Genomic DNA, 24,446 nt, shown 5'->3' on the forward strand with positions numbered 1-24,446 from the left:
TAAGGATGTTATCCTTGTTGGGAACAACTGGTTAGAGATCACTGAAGTTCTGCAGAGGTTACTGCAGTTCAAGGGATGCTGTCTCTGGAACCATTCAGGAAAATTGCCATCATCTTGCTGCTTTTTTTTTTTTTTAGTGTAAGGAAGTAAAGGATTTCTCATATTCCTATTCCTAATTTTATTATATATACGTATGCATGTTTTTTGCATCTTTATTAACAAAAATTAAAAGCAATAGCATACCTTTCTGAGAAATAAGGAAAGTCAAGAATGAGTTGAGGAAGGGGTTGGTGAAATACAATCCGGTTTCTTCAACATCTCTCTACCTGACTATCTCCTCTGTTTCCATCCAAGTATGTAAACGAAGGACTACATAGATTTTTCCTTTCCAACCTTCCTTCTTCCTTTTCTTTTTCCTTTCTCCCTTCTTTGTGCCACGTTCTTTGGTTTCAGCTTTTTTCTTTTTTTCTGAGTGAACAAAGGGCATACGAACTGTGGAGGTTGAAAACATCATGAAATAATTCAGAAATCTTCTATCAGTTTAAGGGAATTCTACAGTGAAATTTATTATCCCTTCAAGGTATAAAAAAACAACAATTGAGACAGATGCCGTTAGGAGAAACTATTTTGTCATGCATACTGTTTTTTTTCAAGAAGGAAATTATTTGGTAATAGAAGATTGACATTAGTAAAACACAAAGAGTTGGTTGTCAACAGGTCGAAACTAAAACAATGTTGGCTGCCTTGCATGAATTCAGCATTCCAGCCCTGATTGACGCAGGCCACCCTCTAGTGGAGCACAGGGAAATTTGGTTCTCATTTCTCACTTCTGCTACGTTTTTTCCATGCTCTCTAATAACAATATGAAATATTTCTGAATATTTGGCAAACAATGTTAAGTTAATGTACTTCTTGCAAAGCAATAGCACCAGATTTCTATTATGAAATGTTTACTATTTTATGAAAACTCTTATTTCATTTTGATTCGCTTTGAGATCGTGGACTGCATTATTTTTGTTTTTATGCTGTAAGAAAATGATTTTACACTTCACAAAATCACTTACTATGAAAACTGAATTAAGGCAGTGGCAACTTCTTAAATATATTTCTTTTTTTTTTTATAATTGGTTAGGGAAAATTTCTGTAAAATATAACTCACTGCTACTTACATTGTTGTGGCTGTAATAAAGCAGCAGCTTTTTTTTTCCTTCTCCCTCTAACTTTTAAATATTGCAACTAGAATAAGTAAAAGGAGTGACTATTATTCTTTAAAACTGCATGCAATCCAGTTTTCATACATGCTACTGAGTAGAACAGTGTCATACATGAAGTACTGGCATTTAAGTGATGGGTGGAAAATACATACAGTACTTTAGGGTGGATGGATGGCCTGTGGCCCTTTTTTTTTGTTCTCCCATTCCCTTGTTATGAACATTCCCCCCCTCCCCTTCTCACTCCCCCAGTGTGAACTAGAGAAGTATAACAAAAACACTGGGAGCCAATGCATCTTTTGATATCTTTTATTTCTTTTTGCCTTCTGCTGGGGACAGAGGACACCTCAGGGCAGAAGGATTTAACATCAGCTTTCCATAGGATCAGATTTCATCAGAGAAATCTGGTCTCCTTTGCACCAGGAGGTGGTTCATGGCACAGTACATGATCACCACAAGCTGCAGATACAAACTGTTGTAAGCTTCCCAAAGTGAACCTATGAGCATTTCATACTGCTTCCATCTTAAGAGCCTGTTTTCCTGGGGCAGGGTTCAGGATGTTTCAAGAAAACACAGCCAAAAGCTGCAAAAAGAAGACTTCTTGTCTTGCTAGATGCTATAGGAAAAATGCAAATGCTGCTTGATTCAAGCCATGTGTGTTATCACCTGGCCCTGGACAAAAGACGTAAACCTGTGCTCCAGTTATGAGGCATAGGGTAGATGGGGGATATGAGAAGGAGGGAAGATATAAGAAAAGATAAGAGAGTTTCATAAAGTCTGGGCAGAATTAAAAATAGGAAAAGGTTCTGTTAAATCTGACAAAGTGCCCCTACTTCTCTGATCTCATCCCATGGAAAAATTAAGATCTGGAGTAAAGGGACTGCTACTGTTCTATGTAAAGGCCTCTTGTGTTTTGCCCCTAACCTCACATATTCACCGTCATTCATTCAAAATCTGGGTTTCTAGTTAGCATGAGAATCATGTACAATCATATTCAGTGAGTTGACATGTGAAATTAAGACTATATAAGTGCTTCATTTTGGTTGATTGATATGGACTGTGTAATTAGAAGGCTAAATAATTAAATCAGTTGAAGTATACTTGCATAAAGAAAGTAAGTTCTTATGATAGAGTATATATGCAATTAAAATACCTCCTTGATAGGCATACATTTACATATTAGTTAAAATGTTATTATATCATAATAAAGTTCTGTCTCATAAAAAAGTGAAATAATTGAATTTTTTAATTTAGCTAATGCAAAGGAATATATATATATATTTCCAACTATCTACTGGAGAAAAATACCTTTTGTAACGATACAATCACGATGATAGGATTCATTAAGTTATTTTCCTGCTGATTTTGGTATGATGCTTGGTGGTTTTAAAACAGTAGTGTGATCTATTTCACCAGAATTATGTATATAGCTTATTAGGTTAGAGGATAGGAAAAAAAAAATCTCAGACTGATGAGATATCAGAGATATGATGAAAGTAATGTATGATAACTCCAGGAATCTATTTTGTGTGCATTTTTTCTGATTACTGGGTCCACATGATAATAGGTAATTATTTATCTGGACAATTACTGTGGTGCATAAAGGCCTCATTTATTAAAATACAATAGTTCTGTGTCAGCATTTTTCTTAAAATTGAAGGAGGATTTCATTTTTTAAAATTATTATTATTTTTTAATTAGGGTGAAGGATGGAGCATCTCTGGCCTTTTATATCCTTTAGGCTTATGGTGGCTCAGGGATTTCAAGACCAGTTCTAGTATTTTTAGGTTCAAATAACACAGCTGTAGTTTGAAAGTGTGCAAATACTGTGCAATTAAATGAAAAGCAAAACAAAACAAAAAAACAACCCACAAACGCAAGTATTTGCAGACATATTTTTAACAGTTTTATCCGTTATGAATACATTTGCTCTTTCCTTACTTTCTGAGGCACCACAGTGACAAACAAGAGGGTCAAGTGGCTACTCTTTGCCTTCTTCCCTCTTGTAGCCCTTAGAGCAGAAGAGGAGGGAGCTGATGTTTAACAGATGAATTCTCGATGAATTCTCACCAGCTCTGCAAAACATTCTCCTCTTGTGTCTGATATGTAAGGTGTGGGGGGAGGATCCATTTGGATCCATGCTGGATTTGTTCAGATTCAAGAAAATCTATCTTGTGACTTCATCTATTTTGACTTATTAATTATAGCCAGTTCTCATGCATGATGTGCCTTAAAGAGAGACAAAAAGGCCATTGCTCCCTGTAACCCTATTCTAGCAGTGTTTTCAGTGCTGTTTATACAAGGACATTAACATGACACTGCCACACTCCTTTTTAGATATTTCGGCGACTAACTATTGACATTTTCCTAAGGGCTATGCTTCCATACAGACAAGTAGTAACTAATAGTAATGCATCTCCCTCTGCAATTGAACCATTTATTCCTTGCAAAAGCAACACTTCTAACTCTGTTTTTTTTTTTTTTCTTTTTGTCTATCATATTTATTTATTTATTTATTTATGTATTGGGATGGAAGGCTTATTGCCAACAATTAGTCTGAGCTTCTAAATACAGTTGTATTTCACAATGGAGAATGTTATGCTCACCTTACTTAAGTTATTATCAACTTTGTTTTGTTAGATCACAGAGTTAGTGTTGATAGAGATAAAGCAGATGGAAACAAATTTAGGCCATGAACCTGTAAGTATTTTCACATAAGGTTAAGTTCATATCTACACAGAGCACCAGATATTACACTGAAATCTATGTTGGTAGTATGTGCTGTACAACTTGGCAAAACCAGAACTGCTTAGTAAAAGGAGCTGTATAGTACCAGCAAGTTCAATTGCATGGTGTGGATGAATGAAAGCAGTGGTCATGAGCTGATGCTTATCTTGGTGATGGAGGAAATTTTGCATATTCTAGTAATTTTATGTAGCAATTATGTTGTAATGAAATGGAAAACACAAGCTCCCAAACAAGAACTATAGTATGATTTCTTGCTACAGGTCTCAGTGCTATAGTCAGCCTTTCCAAAGAACGACATGTGTCTAAAAAAATCTTAAAGTGTTTTGTTTCATACTGGCACCTTTCGGGTCCAACTCAGAGTAATATCAGAGTTCTTCTGATTTTCATCTCTGGATCTATTTTCATAGGAAGGAATCTCTGGCATAGCAGCATCCGCTGAAGGCTAGAAATGAGTCACACGTAGCAACCACCACCTCGCTATGCTGCGTAGGAATCTTAATGAAGATGGAGTAGTGAAAAGCAGCTAGAGAGTTCTTATGTGCAGCTGGATTGGGTCGATGAATTGTGGGATCTGTAAAGAGGTTTTCAACCTCAGTGAATGCGTTCAGTTTTAGAACTGATTTCATCTCTGTAAGTTTTATGTCTTGTGATCATGTATCGGTTTTTATGATCTATAATTATTGAGATCTTCTCAATGGTAGCTTCTTAAATCTGAGATTCCCTTCTTGATTTCATGGAAACCTACCTGGTGTTCATGAGACTTCATGCTTTTATAGGATATACATTATAGTGCCATGGCTGAGTTTATCTGTGTCTGTGGCTGATGAAGGAAGAGGTGGCAGTAATGATTTAAAGATAGTGCCTAGAACTTTCCCCCTGATTGCAGCCTGGCATAATTCTTACAGCAGGTGGAAAGTTGTGTCTTAATCGAGAGGAATCTCTCTTTTTTTTTTGCTCATATCTGTTATCCTGTCTATAGAGAATTAACTGAATTTCTATCTGAAACAGTCTGACCCTTTTTCTCTTCACACAGTGTGATGTGGAACATGTAGCAAACGGTCAGGGAACTTCAACACTATTTTGATATAGTTTATCGTGGTTTAATATTAAAAATGAATGGACAACAATACTAATTCTGGATTATTTGCTTCTCATTTACATTAATCATACTGCTGAATTCTAAATCTGTACAGGCTTATTAAACTAAGTATTAGAATCATTTTGCTTTCAGTTGTTCTTGCTCTGAGACTAAGACAAGTATCGTAAAAGTTTTCCCATGCCATAAGCAGCATTCTCAAGCTGTGGACATAGATAATAGTTATTAAGTAATTTTGATGATGACGAGGAACAGCACAGGTATGGGCTATGTGTGTTCAGAATATGGTTAACTGATGATAGTTTATATCAAGTACAGTAAATTATTGAAATGAATTGCATGCCAAAGTGAAGTTCTTAGTTAACTTACACAATTTCATTCCTTACAATTTGCAGATCTAGAAAATTAATTAAAAGGCTACTGAAAAAGGCAACATTTATACTGATTAGAAAACCAAAATGTTTAATTGGGAGTATTGAAAATATTTTCATTCTCCTCCGTGATTTGGCTGTCAAAAAATGTTGGGTGCACATTAAGTATATGTTGTGGTCTGTTTCAAAAGTTACCTTTACAGTAGTAAGTTCAGTGTAGAAAGGATCATGTACATAATGACTTATTAGAGGAGGAGCTGTTTCAGAGGCTTTCACATAGTTCCCATTACTAAGGAAACCATTTATTTTGTCTGTGCATGTTTTGAATAGATCTCTCATTTGAAGTCTGGTGCTCAAACACTGAGAATCGCATGATAGCTCTGAGAAAGAAGCGAAGGAGACAAAAGAGTCTTAGAAACACCACTTCTTTAAGGAATACAATCTAAGAGGATTGTATTGCATGCTGATAAAAGTGTACGCATCTATTAATATTGCAGGAGGATGTGTCTATGCATTTTATTTTTTTTCCATTCATGCTAAAGAGCAGAAAGTATTAATAAGTAAAATAGGGATAGCAAATGTTGGTTTGTCCTGCACTTTACATGCCTGTATTGTAAGGACACTTGCAAAATCCAGTGTACTGTTTTGATGGTATCAAATGCAAGTTCTGACTTTCATTTGCTGAAATTATATGTTGTGTTAATTTGATGTAGCAAGAAATGTCTCTCTGATGATGATGGCTAAAACAGTGCTCTGAGGATGGCTGTAGACTCAACTGCTGACCAAACCCTTGCTTAGAAAGTAAGCCTGTGTTGGCAAAATTCCTATATAGGTTTAAGACATAAGAGCAACCCTACAAACATACTTAAGTTATACTGGGGTCAGCATATTTACTCCATATGAGTAGCACCTGTATTTTAGTCAAAGAACTGGCTAAATACCTACATTAAAAATCAAATGCAAAATCTACTTATTGCATATACTCAGATTTCATGTTCTGAAGGAAAGGGTTGCATTAGTACCTCCAAAAGAATCTGGTTTGAGGTGATATGTATTTAAAAAGTGTATGTACTTTGATCATGTGGAAGTGATTCCAAACTATTCCTTACAGATGAAAATTGCTCACAAATAAGCTTGTGTCAGAGAGATGTGGTAATCTGACAGATAGCTAAATCAGGGAGATGTAGGGAAATTAAGTATGTGGTCAGTAATTGTTCTTATTCAGCATTTCCTATGTCTGCATTAGCTTATAAGTTCGTTTCTCTGCCAAGTTAAGTAGACCCAAATGTGACAAAGACAGAAATTCCTGTTTTAAGGGCCTACAAACCCCATAACTCTGGAGGGCCTTGTGACTAGAACAAGACTATTATACAAAATGTGTGTTTCTTTGCCAGTCTCATTTTCTCATTAAATCCTTGACTATTCTATGAGGGAGAAAATGATGGCTGTGGCAAAGCTGACATGGCCTTGTCTTGAATGCTTCTGGGTGAAAGAAAATACATGTATTGAGATTACAGAGATGTCATAACACATTTGTTTCAGCTAACAAATATCAATTTTTTTTAATATTCAGAAATATTTATGTTATATCAATGCTTTACTAATTGTGCTTGCTCTCTACTGTCCTATTGCAAGGATTCATAACATGTCTTAAGGTAAACTAAACACATTGTTTTTCATCATCCTTAAATTTATCTTTGTATCAAGAAACGATGTCTTCAGTGTTCAGAAACACTGACAATTACTTTAATGGTCTAACCAGTGTGTTTCCAAAAGAGTGAATACAGGATCCAATTTCTCCCATTTCTGCAAAAGAAATAAAGTCAGTATTTTTCATAAAATAACTGGAATGGAAATTCTTATGAGATGCTAACATCTGTTTTGTTAGCAAGAGTCAGTTTACATGGTGAGAACCAGGTAAATGTCTTTGATAGATACTTAAGAGTTAATAATTGAATTTGTAATCCTTCTTACCAGAAAAGAGGAACTTACAGTCTTTAATAACTCAACTTAAACATTTGGGTAAAAAATATATATATAAAAAATAATATAAAGAATATTTCAGTTCCAAGTAATTTTTATGATGACATCACTGTGAGGAGAAGGTGAAAGACAGACAGTATAAGAGAAGGAGGGTGTTCTTTCCATGCTGAGCCACTCAGGGAAATATATAGGGATATCACTCAGAAAGGCTGTTTGAACTTTAATAATAGAAATGGGCTTACACACCAGGTAGTCTACTATGAAAGGTCATTTGGAGCCAATAACATGCAATTCTGCTGTAAGTTTTGGGCTTATTACTTAGAAATAACTGAGGAAGTAAAACGTACCTCTTTATTACTGGTTGATGAAGAAGTATGAACTAACAGGATTGGGCAACTATGAGAAAGGCTAATATGATCCTAGCATGCACTGGGAGAGTTATTCCAGTAAGGGCTTGGTAGCGTTTTGGACATCTCATTTAGAGTAATTTTTTCAGTTGTGGTTTTGTGTTTGAAAAGAAAAAAAAAAAAAAGGTGAACTCAAGCTGTAAGACATGCAATTAAATACTGTTCAGATGATGGCAAAGCCTGCATTACATGGGGATTTATAAAATCTTGTATAGTGCAGAAGAGTTGAAGAGAAAATAAGATTCCTGTTGATAAATATATCTTGCCGGTACACAATGAGATGTAAAGCTAGCAGAAAACCAAATGTGTTAGCGTCTGTGATTAAACTTAAGTGCAGTTTTGTTTTTACTCTTCAAGTCTGAATCATGACGTCCTGGGAGAAGTTTCCAGTGCAAATAGTTCGGACTGAAAAACAGAAAAGCACAATCAAGAAGGACAAGTCAAAACAACCACAACCCAGATGAAACCAACCAACCCGGGGAAAGAAGCACCTTGAACAGGCGACTGAACAAAATACCCAGTTTTTGAAGAGACTTTGTTATATTTGTGAAAGAGATGTGTTTACAAGTAGCTGGCTTCACACTTATAGGGCGATACTTAAAATTTTAGGGAGACCTTTTCAGTGTTTTAAAAACAGTACTTAATCAGGTTTCTGTACAAATCCAGTCCCTGTCTCTGTGTTCTAAATTCAGTTAAACCGCTCCTGATAATCTTGAATATTGAGAGGCAGAGGATTTTCTGTCTGCCTACCTGGTGGGAACACTGTTTTTTTCCATTGTAAAACAGCTTCTCTCAATATTTATGCCAGCAAGTAAAGAAAATACACATTTAGTAATATGTATTTACTTACCATTATAAAGCTGTCGTTTACCCATCACTACCTAATAGAAAAAAGAATTAGAAGAAAAAAGGAAAGTGATATCCCACATTATAGCCTTTGATTTCCAGTCCTCTCCCTGTTTCTGGAAACAGTAAACCCCTTGATAATATTCTCCAAAACAAATTGTTATCCTAAGGCTTATATTTTTTAGCCTGATTCCCATCTGCCACTTTGATCACCAGATACCTCACTCTTGTTCAGATAATGTTGTGAGGTTTTTGTTGTTGTTTTGAGCTACTGTGATAGATAACCAGGCTTTCCAGGTCTGAACTGCAAGAAAATCACAGAAAGCCTTGTGTGCACAAAACAGCATAAGTAAATGTATTACCTTAAAGGCAAAATCTAAACGCCTCAAAATTGGCTTTTTTTTTTTTTTTTTTTTTTTTTTTTTTTTTTTTTTTTTTTTTGGTGCAATCATTTAGAACTTTAATTTTGCTGACGTTTAATCAGGTTTTTAGAAAGATCTATATTTTTTCATTGGGCCTTAGGTTGAATTTCTCTTTAGCTAATAAGCCACCTATATATTCACCATCTTCTGAAGTGGCTTTAATAGGGAAGTACATTAACTCATTTCAGATTTTACTACAGAGATACATTTATCAAGGTAACAAACTTGATGATGGAAGAACGTATGTGTCTCATTACCACTAATTTGAATGTTGTGCCAAATGGGCTTTCAGGAACCAGAACACAGGTAGTTTTGGCCCTAGTGAAATAGTTGTAACATTCAAACTGGAAACACAGCAAGTTAAAGTGCCTGGGTCAAAGAGGGAGAAATCAAACTGCTGATGCAGTGTCACATTTTTGCTAAATGTACTCTCAAGCCACATATTTTTAACATGGCTACTCTTATATCAAATGGAGACTATTGAACATAACATAAAGGAGACTTAATATTACCATTAACAAATGTGCCTCAAGAGTGACCTAAATGGTAGATAATTTGGTATGTCAGGCAGGAGCACTAACTTTTGTCCAGGAAAGAAGATTTTAGTAATTCCATTAATTTCACTACACCCTCTTGAGAATCTCGTCGTCCTGGGTGTGAGTGCAGCTACGTTTGGAAACAAGCCAAAATCTTCACTGCTGCCCACACTGCACTTCAAAGGCTTTAATTGAAAATTCCTAACTTGGCTAATCATAAATTACCTTTGGCTTTGAGTTTCACTTTCTGCTGATTCATCTTCCCGGTGCCCAGTCTTTCCTTCCTCTTTGTGGCTGTGCAAAGCACGTAGGATTGTTTTCTCCTGCCTTGTTCTGAATTTTGAAACGAAGTAGTCAACCCTACTTTTGTCTGAATAGAACATCATGAGTTGGAAGAGTCCCTCAAGGATCACAGAGTCCAACTCAAAAATCAAACCCAATGTCTGAGAGCATTTTCCTAATGCTCCTTGAACTCAGCAGCTCAGGGCTGTGACCATTGACCTAAGGAGCCTGTTCCAGTGCCCAACTACGTTCTTGGTGAATACCTTTTCCTAATACCCAACCCCCAACATCCCTGCCCCCATCCTCTCCCCCATATAAAACTCCATGCTGTTCCCTCGGGTCCTGTTGCTGTCACCAGAGAGCAGAGGCCAGTGCTGTCCTTCCATTCCCCTCATGAGGAAGCTGTCTTTCCCACTGACGGTTCAGGTCTCTATCCTTGCTTGCTTCTGTCCTGGGATGAAGATTTCAGTCCTCTGCTTCCTTCCTAAATTCATTGAAGTCATTGTCTTCACCAGCTGCGTTCAGGGATGTCAGAGGAAGGGCTGGACCTGTCTCATGCTTTGGTTTTACAATGCTTAACACATGGCCACTGTGATTCCAGGACACTGATGTCAACTCAAGATTGACAGCCCAAGGTTCCTAGATTCTGATGATCCAGATTTTTCTTCTTCCCACACAGACTGTGGGGCAGGTGGGGGTGCCTGTATGGATAAAGTGCTGCCTGGTCAATGCTTGCCCTCCTCGCTGTGCTGATCCTAGAGTCAGACTCTTCAGCCCCATTTCTCAGTGTAAACCGTAGGAAGGTGAAATCATAATTTTTTCTTCTTTTTTAGTAGGATGGAAAGGCAGAAAGAGATACAGCAAGTCATATGATTCACAGGTAAATGCTTTGAAAGGTTGTAGGGAAAATAAATTGAAAAATAAATATTCTACCTTGGATGAACTTGTGAGAGAAGCTTCTGCTTGGCATATGCTAGTATAACGTTTTCTTTGCCCACATTCAGCACAAATGCACTACCACAAGGGTCCTAGGGTACTGGTGGCACCAAATACCCAGTGTCTCTATGCAGATTTTCATACTGCTGTATGCCTTGAATAAATTTTGTGCCTATAAAGTCGGAACATCTACGTTCAGAATTTACGAAAGCCCATTTAAATATTTATTTATAAATTAGGCTGACATTTTCTATATATTTATGGCCAATCTTTATTTCTGTGTTTAAAAAAAAAATGCTCTACAGATTGCTTTCTTTTTTTTTTTTTCATGGGAGGCTAAAATTTTATGATCTTGGCTCACAAGAGGTACAATATGAATTATTATCCTTATCTTATACAGCCTTTATAGTTCTTCTGAGTCAACCTAAATGACAAATGCTTTTCAATGCAAATGTAAATGACAACAAATTAAACATCTTTTCCATTTTTTTTTTTCCCTTAATACACAAATCACTAAACAGTTAAGATGTGCTAATTAGCTCGCTTCAACTCAAAGCAACTGGAAGAGTCCAGAAAGGTTCAGAATTTTAAAAGAAGTCTCCTGCCATGTGAGATATCTTCTGTGTAGGTTAGTAAAACTGAGTTACTAACTGTACTTGTATTAGTTTGAGCATAAATGTGTCATGACCTTTACACAGTATGAAAAATCAACCCTTTCAGAAGAGCTCCAGTATTAGAAAGCTCTTATAATAAATACATGGCAAGTCTTTTTGTTCTGAGACCCATACATCTGTTATTTTACCTGTGTCTAAATCCCATGAATATTAAAATCCTCATAAGCTTTATAAGGTGCTTAAAGAAAGTGAGTAACTGTTTTTAAACAATTAAAGGCTGTAGGTTTTTATTTTTGAAAGCATTCAATAGGCTCTATAAACACATACCTCTAATGCTGCCTGATGCGGTGTTTCAGTCGTTCAGTGGGATAATACTCTGTCTCTCTAAAGAGCTTCTTGGAATGAAACATTTAGTAACAGCAACATGGGGCTTATTTGGTAACTAATTTGCAGTAATCTATTGGTAGCATCCCAAGGAAGCATGGAATCGTTCTCACTTTCATTGACAAATCATTCCACAACGCACTTGTTGAGGATGAGATAGATGGTATAATAAAATCTTTTTTATTATGGGATTCAGAATTGAAGTTTTGTACTGAGAAATTTACTTCTGATTTTTCTGAAGCCATGAAAAATGTGAAAAGATAGCTTTCATGGTAGCAATCACTGTGTATACCATGGTCACTTTTCGAAGACCTATTGTAAACTTTATGCACTTGAAAAGCAGTTAACCCATTAGCTAAATTAAATACTAACAAGCAGTATATATAAATGAAAACATGGATAAAATGTCAGTTTTGTTGAAGAATGTTATGTGAATTTCTCTGATTTCTGTGATCAGAATTTCACATCTAGGTTTTAGGCACATTAAGACAGAATAAATCCAATATGAAGAAAAGACAAAAGAGGTTATTTTTGAAATATTCATCTCTAACAGTTAATTAATGATTAATATACTCTATGTATTTCTGGACGGAATTTGATGTAACACTGTTCTTGCGCACCCATGTCCTGTTCATTTTTTGTGTATGGGCATGTGTGTGCATATGCATTTCTAATGAATTTGGTTTTACTAACTACAAAGGTAGCTGCAGGTGGTATGACTCCATTTTCCATCTAGTGTTACCCCGTGTTAGACAAAAGACATAAGGTGAACTTTTTGCATGATTCTACTTTCAAATCTTTTCATCACCTACAGGTTCGTTCTTTATGACTACAGTATTCTAGTTTTTACCATTCCCTGCTTCCATGGTGTACCATACAAGCTAATTTCCACTGACTTCGAAACTTGAGTCAGTTACTATACTCAGTCATCCTTGCAGTAATATATATATATATACACATATATATATATGTATGTATGTATATAAATACATTTTCTGTAATATAATATTCTTATAAATAAAGCATAGATGAATGCATTCAAACATGACTTCATTCCCTAGCAGATAGGTCTCTAAGCTGGTTCCAAGCAGTGGCAAATGCATGCAACACAGTAGAAAACCATGTGAATGTGCAAACGACCAAGAGGGTTTTGAAAACACTTAATTAGCCTAATTCTAATTAGCATGGAAGGAAGACCATACTGATCTAGCAATTCATTTCTGAGTTTCAATCCTGGCTCTCTACGTTATTCAAGGTGCTCTCAAATTAAGCTCCAGTGTGAAATGAGATTTATTTTGTAGGAATATAAAGTGAAAATTTTTACAGCTATTTCATTTTTCTGTTCTTCTATCAGATTATGAAAAGAACCATTGGCCTAATGGGCAAATGAAAGGAAATTATATTGTCTTGCACGGTGGGTGATTATTTCTCTTGATTCTGAATCTTTTTGTTTAAAAAATTGGCTGGTTAAATACTTGATTTACATTTGGCAGTCCATCTGTGGTGCTGCTTACATTGTTGGATAATGATTATGTTTTCAGATTTGTTTTTAAATATATTGTAGAACCAAAGACAGCATGCCATGAGTAGAGCTGTAATACCTTTGCACAAAGCTGTAAAGCTTATGTAGGAGGCTTATGGTCATTATCATCAACTCCGTATGTAGTTAAAATCCATGTTTAGTTCATTTCCTTGTGCATTATTTTACAGGTTTTACAGAACATTTGCCATATTCATCATATATTTCTAAACAGTTCCAGTATTTATTTTTTTTTTTTTCCTTACAAAATACCAAATTTTGGGATTTTTGGCAGATATGTTTGAGCTGTTGTTCCTTTCTAGCCTTATTTTTACATCAGAACTATAAGGTGCTGTATTAAAGTCTGCTGGTGAGGCTGCACTACGGGTGCAAAAGGTGTATTGAAGAAGGATTTTTTGGAATAACGTTTGCCAGTGTAGCCACTTAAGCCTTTCTATAGATTTTAGTGAAGTGAAAAAATATCTATATTCTTTAAAAATGTTAACATTTTTGAAGCTGTCTTCTTGTTTCTTAGTAGAGTTCATTTCCTTATGTGAAGTATAAGGCTATTTTATCCTACTCCTGCCTTTCATGTTTTCTGTTTTTTCCTGTTGGTAGATTATATGAGCAGCTATCTTTTGTCTTTTCTGGTTTTGTCATCTATTTGAAGCATAGCCACGTATTTTAATATTTATTATATTTTTTTTTTTTTTTCCAAATGATTACATATGAATCTACTTATGTGGGAAATGTTATTTTCCAATAATATTCTGTACATTTTTTTATAGTGCAGATTGCTTTGCTTCATAGCCATTCATATCTTATCTCCTGTACTATTTTTGTTGTTCTGTATGTTATGTTCAAAAAGTGTGCAGTACGAGAGGAGTGAGGAGTGTACTGAGAGTCTGATGAATGTCTCTAATGAAGTTTAAAGTGAGAGACACAAGGTAGGGCTACAAGGCTATGTATGCAGGCAGGTACATTTTACACCAGTATAAATTATACAGAAACTTTAATCTGAATCAGTCTTTCAGTCTTTTATAATAATTTCCTAGTCACTGCTTATTAGATACTTAATATGTGATATTCTTGTATTTCTAATCCTAGAAGTGTCATTTAGGTTAACATGCCAACATGTGACCTATAACATTATTTTCAGTACTATTTTTTAATGCCTTGTAGAATAACTTAATTTACATTTAAATAATACGTTGTGATAAAGTATTCAAAGGGTACATACTAATGTCTGACATATTTAGGAAAATGTGCTAAAGCCAGTAAATGGTCAGATGGAGGAAGCAAAATTAAGCACTATATTTTCTAGCTGATGCTAAAGTTTATTCCAGAATTCTTGTTGTGCCATTTAACAATTTTCTTTTAAAAAGAAATTAAAGATGTGGCTGCAGTGTGAGATGAGAATGCTAAATGAGTTTTATGTATGTAAAGGAAAATTTGATTTCTAAGCAAAGAACACATGAAGTTTAGACAAGTGATTTGAAATTTACTGAATGTAGTGCTCAAAGTGTGTCATTATATTAGGAAACAGTCATGTGCTTATTTTCCTGCAACAATGGACAAAAGAATAAGACAGCAAATCTTTTATTCTCCCTGATCCTACTTGGAGTTCACAAGTAAGATGAAGGATGGATAGCACTGCTGGGAGTAAGTAGAGCTGGTAATCAGGCAGGGAATTTAAAAAAATGAAAAGTGTGCTGAGGCACATGAAAAGTCTCCCTGGATAGCTATTGCATGAGAAATGTAGTACACATTTGGTACACAAATGTGGGATGTTGCAGTTAAAACAGAAAGAAATATATATCTTTTCATGAGGATGTTAAGCAGCTCAGAAGGAAATAATTTTCTTAAGTCTTAATCCACGAATCCATTTCATACATTCAGAACACTACTTTCCATCTACTGCAAAATTCAAGTGCACCAAAAAAAATGCACTGGATGGGTTGAGTAAGATCATAGAATCATAGAATGGCCTGAGTTGAAAAGGATCACAGTGATCATTGAGCTTCAAACCCCCTGCTATGTGCAGGGTCGCCAACCACCAGACCAGGCTGCCCAGAGCCACATCCAGCCTTGAATGCCTCCAGGGATGGGGCATCCACAACCCCTTTGGGCAACCTGTTCCAGTGCGTCACCACCCCTCTGTGTGAAAACCTTCCTCCTAATATCTAACCTAAACCTCCCCTGTCTTAGTTTAAAACCATTTCCCCTTGTCCTATCACTGTCCACTTTCATAAATGGTCGTTCTCCCTCCTGTTTATATGCTCCCTTCAAGTACAGGAAGGCCACAATGAGATAATTTCATCATTTCCAGAAGTTCTGTCCTGTACATTCACACTTACTGCTGTTTTATCTGTCTTCTGCTCCTGTATTAGTATTTGGCACACAGTATCTGCTTTTATCATTGCTTCCAAAAAAAGAAAAAGTATATGCAGGCAAGGAATATGTTTAGGTATTTCTGATGTTTATTTTGAAAACAAATGAACACCTACCTTGTGTGCTTACCAGTTCTGAAGGTTTGCTGTTGGGAGTGGAGTTTGCAAGGTGTAAAAATTCTGGCCTTCAGGAAAATGCCACTTATTTTTGAAAAACTTTTCTGTATGGCCAAAAGGTTAATTGTGTCAGAACCTGTTCTCTTTTCTGAAGTCATGTAATCACTGTGGGAAATTTTCTCAGTTGCTACCTTCGAGTTAAGCATAGAGCCCTTTTCACAAGTCTGTTCACTCCACTGCCTCTTGTCCTCATTAAAGTTTCATGATTTTTAAAGGAGAAGTTTATCTTTATTCAAATAAGGAATGAAGTCATAAATATTTGGACAAGACATCTCATTTAATGATGTATTTCTATGTCAGCAAGTATGCCCACACTATAATGCTATGGGATTGTGAATGCCTATTTTAATACTGCAAGGTGGTGTTCCAGTATATGTATATATACTCCTGTGCTTCATCTGAAGAAAAGGAGTATCTTTTCCTAAGCATTTCTAATGGGTCCATTAGTCATTTGACATGACCATAAGATCACTTTGTGGAACGTGGCTGAGTTAATTACTTAAGTCTTCCCAACTTCTAAGTTCCCTTCAAGCAGTTAGTTTGACATCTACAGTAACACCAACTAGCATACCACTTGGTTTATAGTCAGCATTTCAAATACAGTAAATAGCTATTAGTATTTCTAATTCCTCATTTTTATTGGAAGTCTGTAGGTAAAGTTGCTCTAAGGGAAGAAAGATGCAGAAAGCTAAGTGACATTCTTTTAGGAAAAGAAAAAAAAAAAAAACAGTAGCGGAGCTTTTGAGAATAAAGATACTTTTACTAATTTATTTTTCCTTATTATTTTAACAAGAATATATTGGAAATAAAACCAAAACTTTCATTTAATGTGCCTAAGCAGGATCTGTTTGATTTGTCTAATTATTTTCAGCTGTACCAGTGACATAGGTGGAAAAAAAAAGTGTTAAAACATGGAGAGATATTAGAGCCTGCTATGATGTATGTTTTTTATTATGGCCTGTTTGAATGAAGGAGCATGTTAGCTGATAGTGTTCAAGTTTAATGAGGATCAAATTATTAAATGTCTTCTTTTCAGGGAGAGTGGACAGAATTGAAACCATTGTAAAGAGTAGCACTTGTCTGCTTGGTATTGCCTCAGCAAAAAATGAAGGCTGTGTTTTGTTTCAGAACTGGGCTTACACAGCACCAGAAAGCTTCCTGGTGTGCTTCATGTCACTTGCTTCCTTTTCTTGTCCTTGCTGAGTGTTCCCATCACTAACTTACAGGCATGCACTTGCTTGTATTTCGGGTATTTTTTATTGCTCTAAGGTGAATGAAAGCAGTTCCAAGTGACTGAGCAGTGCCCAGAGAAGGAGTGCATGGAAGAAGGGAAAAGGAACAGCAATAGCACAGAAAGGGGTGGGGGAAGAAGATTCGTTCTTTTGTCATCAACAAGCTCTTCTTGCACCTTGGGTGACCTAGTACCATGCCATGAGATGTCCTTTGCAGATTAACCTGCTGCAGTTCGTTCACATTAACTTGCTGCAGTTCCCCATCTGCTTATTCCCATTGCCCTCAGAGACTCTTCTAGTCCCCCAAACCTTTGCTCAGCACTGTCAGTCTGATGATGTTTTGTACAGGCATCAAGCAAATAGTGGTCTACTTTTCCTAACAACCTGAAAGAGTGCAATGAGTGATGGTGCCAACAGATGCTACAGCCAGGAAAAGATAAAGGCTAATGGCTAAGAGAAGACCTTGGCAATCAGCTGTTAGGCAGACTGAGGCTACTGAAGAACTGCAGGGTAATGCCTCTGGAGTGTCTGCAGATTACATTGCTGTTGAAAAAAGCACATCCTTCATTTCTGGGCTTGCTTTCACCCTGATGCTGACTGTTGGCACAAGAACCTGTATGATAAACTGTGTAGAGAAACCGACTTGGCTGAAAAAATAGCATTTTCTCCCCTTTTTGAATTAGTGTAATTCAGATCGGTGCTACTGCTGAAAGACATTTTTATTGAGTTGTGGCTTAACTTGGAGGCAGTAGGAAATATTTCTCTGAGTATAAAAACAAAGGCCATGAAGCTGGTTGATAGAAGAAGACAGGAAAGTCAGATCGGGCAAGTCAGAGAAGCAAGGGTGAATTAAACAAAATTGTGTAGTGCAAAGTCTAATTAGGAACTGATAAGATTTTCCTGTTATAAGATGGGAGTTATAATTGAAAGCGTCAGAGGAAGAGAGAGAACTGGCTTTATTAGTCTCAGGCTGACTAAAGCCACAAATGTGACATAGCAATGAAAAAGGCAAGTGTAAAGATATATCAGGATGTCTTACCGTGTTTTTTCAGAGAGAAAGGAAAATATTAAAGTCAATGAACACGATACTAGCAGAATCTAATCTGTAATTCTGTTTGTAGCTTTGGTCACTTATGATCGAAACATGAGTTCTGAAAGGAAGAGGTGCAAGATGGGTAGGGGAAATACAGTGTCTGTTTTATACAGGTATTATAAAGAAAATCTGATTATCTGGGCTTACAGAATAAAGAATTTATGCTGTCTTTCTTTCCTTCTTTTCAAAGAGAAAAGCACTGCAAGAGCAGGAGTATCTATTTGAGCTGTAGAACAATATTAGCCGAAGAAGAAATGTGTGTATGTTGGCAGTGATGGCTTATTTTGTAGAAATGAGACACGGTAACCACCTAGGAGTGAGATTTTGGATTAGTCAGTAAATGTGCAGTGTTCTTTGTCCTAATACTAGGATGCAACTTGACCACTTGACACGTGGAATATACAAATTGAATAACTGTAAAAGCTGGAAACTAGGTCTAGAATTCAAAAGACATTCTTTCTAAATTAAAAACTAATGTTTTATTCCTCTGCACCAGAAGTGCTAGAGGGTAGAGGCAAATTGGGAGCAATTGGGCACTTGCTTCTTACATTAGAGAAAAACAATTGGCTAAATTTCTTTTAGTCATGTTATTTAGTGAGGCTGTGGTTTATCTTCTAAGACATGAAAGATGATGATTTTTAAGTGAAACTTATACATTGCAGCAATTTCTCTCCTTGAGCATTTGAAGGCTTGGGGTTTCCAAGAGCCAAAATTTCAGGTCAAGAGGGCGTAAGAGAGCATTTATAGAGAAAAATGTATTCCTAAGGGCTGCAAATAAATTAAACTTGTTTAGTAGCTAATAGCATGTGTAAAACTGGTAAGATAGGTCACAAAATGATATCTCTACTTAGAATTTATAGTTAGAAGCTTTTCAGAAAAATATTAATGAGAAATATGTGTTCCCTTTGATATCTTTAGCCTTTTTGAATTAACTTCACCTCTATAAACAAAACTGAGTCATTTCTGTGATTTGTTACAGAATATTTTTGCATTGATGATAACAGTGTTGGCAGTTTTTCAAGTAGAAGGAAGATGAGATGGGGACCACTGAACTCTCGACTAATGTTATATCTTGCTGCTTGGACTTGTCCAGAAGTTGCCTTTGATGTTTCCACTTAAAGTTTTAGTTTTGATTGCTCTTCCAGAAACATTTCACACATAGTGTTTCTTTCCTGTGAATTTGATCCACTTGAGTATGCTGTGTTTCTCTTGTAGGAAAAAACAATATGGGAAGAAAAAAAAAAAAAGGGGGGGGGGGGGGGGGGGGGGGAATAGAAAGGAAGAACAAAAAGATATAAAGGGTTTTACATTCCAATAATTTTACATGTTAACTTTCTAGATTTTATAGCAGTGTGTGCTCCAAATGGTATGTTATTAATGTCATAAAGCAAGTGCGAATAAAATAGAACAATAAACTGGAAGACAGACCCTAGATTTTTTGAAGATGCTTTAGTGAAGATTTTTGTTTTGGACATGGTTAGGATTTTCTGCATTGTGATGCTAAAATTGGAATACGAAGAACTCCTTTTCCTTCTGGAGACTGGAGTGTGTAGTGTTGCTTTCAGAGAACTGATAGTGTAAGGAGCATACAAATGAAACACATGAGTTGCTCCAAAAGTAATGCGACCAATTTATTTCCACGGAAGCTACAAAAAATACAAAGAGCACAATAACATTATTTAATAGAATAAATTGTCAGCAACAAACCACTATTTTTCAACACTGTCACCACCATTAGCTATGCATTTTGTGCTGGATATGAATAAGACCCTGCATGTAGAGCTTATGAAAATCTGCACCAGCAGAGGTGAACCACTGTTTCACAGCTGCTATGATGGTGTCATTGCTAGGAAAATTTTGCCCACACAGTCTGACTTTCACAGTGCTCACATACACTCTTCAGACTCCATAAATATTCAGCAAGTGTTGATGAATTTCAGCGGGTACAGTTTTCTCCACGTGCAGGAATTCAATGACACAATTTTGCTTTGAAGGCCAACATAATAAAATAGGAGCCATTGCTTTCAGAGCAGCCTGTATACATAAACTCCTCTGCGTAATTCCTTAAAAAAAAAAAAACAGAGCTTTTCAACTTAAGAGTTTTGGATATTGAGATGCTTTTACAAGATTGAATGTGTTTTTGACTTCAAAATGTATATTCTTTAAGTTTTTTTATGGGATAAAAATATGTTTCCCACATTCATTCTTAGAATTTTTCACTCATTCCAAGATATATCATTGCACCTTCCTCATTGCTGCCATGCAGAGAATTGTCTGTACTAAATAGCTCCATTGTTAACTTCAGGTGTAACAGTCCATGCATATGTAAATCACTGAATTCTTATACTTGCTGAGTACTTTGTGTTCTTTTTTTAACAATAGAGAAGTGGAATGCATCAGTTCTCTAAGCAGTCTATATTTGTACATTTTTGTGCACAAAAGGAATAATACATGTTTTTGTCTGGCCCTTAGCTCCACAAAGCACTTACACCCAATTCAAGAAGGTATTCCCAACCAAGGGAGCCCTTTAGTACATACTTAAATGCTTTCTTGAAGCATGGCCAGTTGGAATAGATTGCCAGCATTTCATGTCATGAGTAATAGTCTACTCTTAGTTATGTTCATCAAACTTCACTACAATTGATAGCTTACTTAATTTAGTTACTGCTACAAATCGAGCATACAGTTAGGAGTCTTTTACAAAGTAGCTCCCTTACCTCATAAGCTGTGTAGAGCATGCATGCTTTCTTCCTTTGGGGCCCAAGGCCCATTTTGGACCTCTGATACACAGAAATAGTCATTTAGCTAGTGATGTAAAGCATCTATAAATTGTATAAGCTTGGTGTGTGTGGGTGACAACGCCATGAATTTAAATTCTTGAAAGTAATATTTTACTGGAGCTCTTCTTCTGTATATAGTATGTATTTTGGCAGGACAGTGAAGTTAGTTTCTCAAGAATTTTTATTTATGATTCGCATTGAAAACTTCTGGGATAATTATATATAATTTTATAATTCAAGCTAATTATATAACTATATAATTCAATTCAACACTGGCCAATGATGTGCCTCCAGAAGTTAATCACAGAGATGGTTGGGTCCATTGCAAAGTGAGGGCTGACACATGGTTCCGGAGTTGCAGTAAAAGATAATACTGACTCTAACGTTTGTTTATCATGTAATAAACCATTTGTGTATATTTCAAAGATATTTTTATGAGTATAGAACTGCAAAAAGCTGTAGACAGAGACATGAGGCCTGGTCTTGTGAAAAATTTGCTCCCAATACTATCTGCTTTACAGAATCACAGAATGACCCGGGTTGGAAGGGACCTCAAGGATCATGAAGCTCCAACCCTCCTGCCTGGCAGGGCCACCAAACTTCCATGTTTACTAGATCAGGTTGCCCCGGGCCCCATCCAACCTGGCCTTGAACACCTCCAAGGACGGGGCATCCACAACCTCCCTGGGCAGCCTGTCCCAGTACCTCACCACTCTCCTAGTAAAGAACTTCCCCCTAACATCCAACCTAAATCTTCCCTCTTTCAACTTAAAACCATTTCCCCTTGTCCTGGTATTACTGGCCCTTTCAAAGAGTTTACTCCCCTCCTGATTATAGGTACCCTTCAGGTACTGAAAGGCTGCAATGAGGTCACCCCGCAGCCTTCTTTTCTCCAGGCTGAACAAGCCCAGCTCCCTCAGCCTGTCCTTATAGGGAAGGTGTTCCAGACCCCTGATCATCTTCGTGGCCCTCCTCTGGACCCTCTCCAATAGCTCTATGTCTTTCTTGTACTGAGGGCTCCACACTTGGACACAGTACTCCAGATGGGGCCTCACAAGAGCAGAGTAGAGGTGGACAATCACCTCCCAATCCCTGCTGGCCACCCCTCTCCCGATGGAGCCCAGGATACCATTTGCTTTCTGAACTGCAAGAGTGCACTGCTGGCTCATGTTAAATTTCTCATCCACCAGGAACCCCAGGTCCTTCTCTGCTGAGCTGCTCTCAAGGACTTACTCCTCCTAATCTGTACAGGTGCCTGCCAGGTTCTTCTGGCCCAAGTGCAAAACCTTGCACTTTGCCATATTGAACTTTCTTTTATAAGTAAGAGTGGGCTGTACTGGGTCCGTGACTACTGATTGTTAAAGAAATTTAGGTACATCAGATAAAATGCTAGATCTACATAATATGTAAAAAAGCAAACTAATTTATATTTTGTTAATAATCTGTTCTAATTCTCTCTTTCACTAGTAAATATCCTCTTGCTTGTTTCTCTTAAAAAAATAATATTATGTTGGAATAGATGAAAAAGTGGGTCCTCACATGGCATGGCTTTCTTACCTCTTAAATGTTTTACTGTGGTCAAACATCCTGTATAGTGTTTAAATGGCCTTCAATTATCTCTGCATTGTTCTTAAAATATGAAGATATATTCATTCCAAGATCATCTACTAGATATGAACTTGATGAGGATATGTGGGTTTAATCTCATGACGACAGACTTTCTGTGTGATTTCTTTCCTTGTTCTTTAGCCTTCACCAGCTGAAGCATTGCAGACATAAGCTTCTTGACTAAGATGTGCCAGCAGTCATAACAATAACAATAAAATTATTGATTTTTTCTCTGTTTGTCAGACACGGAATGCAAACCCAATCCATAAAGTAAAAAAGTGAGACTCATGCAGCATATAAGACTCTGCTGCCTTCAGAACAGCTACTGCTCTTCCTCATTCCTGCTCCCAGACACTGATATAGTTAATTTTGCAATGTCTTGTCACTGCAGTCTTTGGCCTTCCTTGTAAGAATTTTTCCTATCATATGTTTTTTTTTTTTTTAATTTTACTCACTCTGATCATTCTGTTACTACTGCTTTTCAGACTGAGGACTTTTCATTCTCTGTCTCCTGTAAAACATAAAAGAAGCCCTTTTGGCCTTCTCATTGACCCATTTTCTACATACATTCATAATGGTACTTTACATTCTTATGAAGTGCTCTGTCAGTCCTGATCACTCCTATCAAGAAGAGTAAAACCCCAATGATTTGACTCATTCGTGAACAGTGCAGTGAATTAAATAAGTCTGTTATGTGTTTGTGAGAAAGCAATATGATAGAAATAAAAGCTGAAACTCTCAGCTTGTTCCATAATAGCTGCCTATTTTATTGGAAGTGAAGTTTGATTTAACTTCAGGACTGTTGGCCTATATATCTTTACCCAGCAGTGTAAGAAAGGAATCTCAAATGAATACTAAATTTTTTGTAGAATGTCTGTACAGAATACACATGTAAAATTTTATAGTGATGTTTTCATTAGTTGTCTTTCTTTTCAAAGTAAAACTACAGGAAATTGCTTGTGACTTGGGTGACACCATGAATTAGAAAGGACATGAATTCAATCTCTCATAGAGGCAGCTGTGTCTGGTATTTTAATATGGTTTTGGAGTACAAAGGAAGGCTAATTAATGTGTTTCTGTGCATTCTACAGATTACAGTGTTTAACCGCAGTCAGTTCTGCTTTACTGTGGAAGGAAATAGTGGTTGTCCTGTCCATGTCTGTTGTAGTGACTTAGGGCCTACCCAAACAAATAATTTAAAAACCGAATGCTCTGGCTGCTAAAGACGAAAGCAATTAAACAGCAGACTGATGAAAATAAGCCTGTGACAAAATAATTTTATTCTAAATATAGAAAGGAAGATTTCAGTTCATATGGTGATAAGTAATTGAATTGTGAAATGGAATACAACATTGCCATGACTGTAAAATACAAAGTTTATTCTGTAACTGAAAAAAATGTTCAGGTTGTTAACACCAGCACATATGGATGTACTGCTTAGAAGCATGCTGTGCTTTATGGAAGTGATGAAAAGCCCTGTCTCCTTGTTTAAAGGTCTTGTCCTTTTCTTGTTCGATTTTGAGTTCTAGCAGTGATAGTAACAGAGGCATAGCCACTGGGAATAAGACTTCAGTGGCAATGTGCATTATTACTACAATACTCTGCATACTTAGAGTTTTGTTCTGATGTCCTTATGCATACAATGAGACATCTAAGCTATTGCTCTTATTTTAATCAGTTTGGACCTTTCACTTTTTAATCTACATCATAGAAACAATCTTTTCTATTACTTGGCTTCTAAGACATCTATCACTGTGCATTCCTAATTATATTATTTCTAGTCTAACTTTTGTTAAAGCCAATGGTAAGTG

General features: G+C 36.4%; 1 protein-coding gene across 5 annotated transcripts in view; it reads left to right on the forward strand.

Moving 5' to 3' along the window:
• IMMP2L (inner mitochondrial membrane peptidase subunit 2) overlaps positions 1 to 24,446 on the forward strand; it is a 431,112-nt gene that overhangs the window by 216,397 nt on the left and 190,269 nt on the right. The window lies entirely within an intron of this gene.

Source organism: Excalfactoria chinensis, chromosome 1 (assembly GCF_039878825.1).
Source record: "Excalfactoria chinensis isolate bCotChi1 chromosome 1, bCotChi1.hap2, whole genome shotgun sequence".
In the NCBI taxonomy this organism is placed as follows: domain Eukaryota; kingdom Metazoa; phylum Chordata; class Aves; order Galliformes; family Phasianidae; genus Excalfactoria; species Excalfactoria chinensis.